The following is a 2,945-nucleotide window of genomic DNA, read 5'->3' on the forward strand; positions in this document are numbered from 1 at the left end:
ATACTTTACAGCATTACCTTTTTTACAGTTTTTACTTAATTTGCAATTTTTATTTTCTTTTCCAGTCAATCTTTCAGCACTTAATTAATTTTTCACACAATAGTTTCTACACCGGAGACTATTGTGTATCTTTTACTGGATCTAACCTTACGTTAGATCCTAGATTTTTATTCCTTCACTTTTTATTTTCCTGTCCGATTGAAGAATTCAAGAACAAATCCAACCGGTCTGTGGTGGAGTGTTCAAGATTGCCATTAATTATTCAGGTTCTTTAATTATTGTTTGAATTTATATATGCCCTGCATTATTGTTTATTTATATTGTTTGCCTGAGATGGATTTATTTAAGCATGATGATTGTTTAGATCTGTTTAGCATGTCCGGCTAATTTATTTAGGTATCGGTATGTAAAGTAAGCGGAATGAAGGAATCAAAACTAAGTTGGTTTAATTACGTTTAAAAATAAAATCACTCTTTTTATGGTCTCAATTTACAGGTTTAATACCTAGGTTTTTGTACGAGAGTAAAAGACTAAAGAAGTTAAAATCAATAGAACGAAAGTTTGAGTTTTTAACTGGACAGTGTAAATTGGACATTAATTCTAGATCAGGGCGAAAGCAGAGTTAATTAAATTCTAATCTTTTTCAAAAAGTATTTTTAAAAGTTAAATGTGAGGACGAGAGTTAAGCATTTGAATTTAATTATATAATCTAAGTCAACAGAGCGAGAGTTTGAGACGAGGGTGTTTAAACGATTAGTATTTTCTTAAAAAGAGTTTCTATAGATTCTATTGTTTTCAAAAAGTGATTTTGGACTTAACTAATAAGTGACAGCTACGTTAATTTAAAGTCATGGTCTATTCAACAGAGCGAGAGTTTGAGAGAAGACTTTTAATCAATGGTGTCCACTGAAAAGATTTATTTTAAAACCAAGAAACCAACGAAGACTTGATTCCCTAATTACGACGAACTACATACCGATATCCGCTTAATTGATATTTAACCTAGATCTTATTTTAGTTTTAACTTTTCCCCCAAACAATCAAAGTATCATCCGCCTTAGCTTTACGAAGTAACCTTAGAAAACGGTATATCGATTCATAAGTCCCTGTGGGATCGATATCTTTTAAAACTACGCGATAGAACTGTGCACTTGCAGTTAGTACCCCAATCGACTCATAAAGTCGCGATCAAGTTTTTGGCGCCGTTGCCGGGGACTTTTATTTAGTCGATATCGTAGCTCTTCTGTTACGCTGTAGAGACTAAGGCAATTTTTATTTCTTCTTCTTTCGTTGATTTGTATACCACACACTCGCTCACAAGGCGAGCCGTTTTACTTACGAATCAACGACATCGAACTATATCTCCGAATCTTACGACGAATTCGGGAATATCGTGCTGCAAACAATCTCCCTCCTATCGAAATTCCTGATCTCAAAAATCTTCTTCCTTCACTGATACCCGAGATGGCAGAACCATCTCGTGCTCTTCGAGATTACGCCGCTCCATCGCAAGATGAGCCGCATTCGAGTATTGCTCCACCCGCAATCGAAGCAAACAACTTCGAACTTAAGCCTTCGCTGCTACAAGCAGTGCAACAGAATCAATTCTCTGGAAATCTTACCGAGGATCCAAACCTTCATTTATCCGTATTTGTCCAATACGCTGATACTGTTAAAGCTAATGGTGTCACCTCAGAGGCAATTCGACTTCGTCTTTTTCCTTTCTCGTTAAGAGATAAAGCTAGAAGATGGCTTCAGTCTCTACCTTCAAACTCAGTCACCACATGGAACGAGTTAAAGAAAGTCTTTCTTGCTCGATATTTTCCTCCAAGCAAAACAGCTATGTTGAGAGCCCAGATAAATGGATTTAAATAGAAAGATAACGAGTCTCTTTTCGAAGCATGGGAAAGATACAAAGACATGATGAGACTTTGTCCACACCATGGTTTAGAGGACTGGTTAGTAATTCATACCTTCTATAATGGTCTCTTGTACAACACAAGGTTAACAATAGACGCCGCAGCAGGTGGTGCACTTATGGATAAACCTTATGCCGATGCTTATCAACTTATCGAAAGCATGGCCCAAAACCATTATCAGTGGGGAAGCGACCGAGCAATGGTAGAGAAACCTCAAACGAAAAGTGGCATGTACGAGATAAGTAACCTTGATCATGTTAATGCAAAAGTGGAAGCCCTTGCCCAGAAAATTGAAAGTTTGAATGTATCACCTCCAACCACCGTGGTTGCCGCAACTCAAAATTGCGAAGTCTGTGGAATCCAAGGTCACACTCCTGCAGATTGTCAACTCCTAACAGGAATCCAAGCAGAGCAAGTGAATTATGCTCAAGGAAATCCCTACTCGCACACCTATAACTCAAATTGGAAGAATCATCCTAATTTTTCATATAAGAGTAATAATGCTTTATACGCACCAGGACAAGCTCCAAATCAAGCCCCAGCTATACCTCCTGGATATCAAAAGTCGACCTCATCTACACCTAACAATAATGTTCCTAGGAAATCCAACTTGGAAATAATGATGGAGAACTTCATAGCTTTTGAACAGCAAACCAATAAAGATTTCTTAAACCAGAATATACACACTAGCGAACAAATCAAACAACTAGCAAGTAAAGTAGATGCCTTGGCTACCCATAACAAAATGCTGGAAACACAAATATCACAAGTAGCTCAACAACAAGCGCCTACTGCCGCCCCAACTGGTACATTTCCTGGACAGCCCCAACCTAACCCAAAAAGCCACGCTCATGCAATCATACTAAGAAGTGGAACGGAAGTGGAAGGACCAGTAGATCCAAGGACTGAAAACCAAAACTCTAAAAAGTCAACCGAGGAAGAAAGTAAACCTAAAGGAAAGGAAGAGAGTAATAAGGAAACCGTAGAAAAGAAAGAACCTTATATACCTCCACCACCTTATAAACC

General features: G+C 37.8%; 1 non-coding gene across 1 annotated transcript; it reads right to left on the bottom strand.

Moving 5' to 3' along the window:
- Positions 1 to 1,842: 1,842 nt before the first annotated feature.
- Positions 1,843 to 1,949, bottom strand: LOC127076969 (small nucleolar RNA R71). The gene has a single exon (XR_007786973.1). It is a non-coding gene; the product is annotated as a small nucleolar RNA R71 (small nucleolar RNA).
- Positions 1,950 to 2,945: the final 996 nt, after the last annotated feature.

Source organism: Lathyrus oleraceus, chromosome 4 (assembly GCF_024323335.1).
Source record: "Lathyrus oleraceus cultivar Zhongwan6 chromosome 4, CAAS_Psat_ZW6_1.0, whole genome shotgun sequence".
Classification (NCBI taxonomy): domain Eukaryota; kingdom Viridiplantae; phylum Streptophyta; class Magnoliopsida; order Fabales; family Fabaceae; genus Lathyrus; species Lathyrus oleraceus.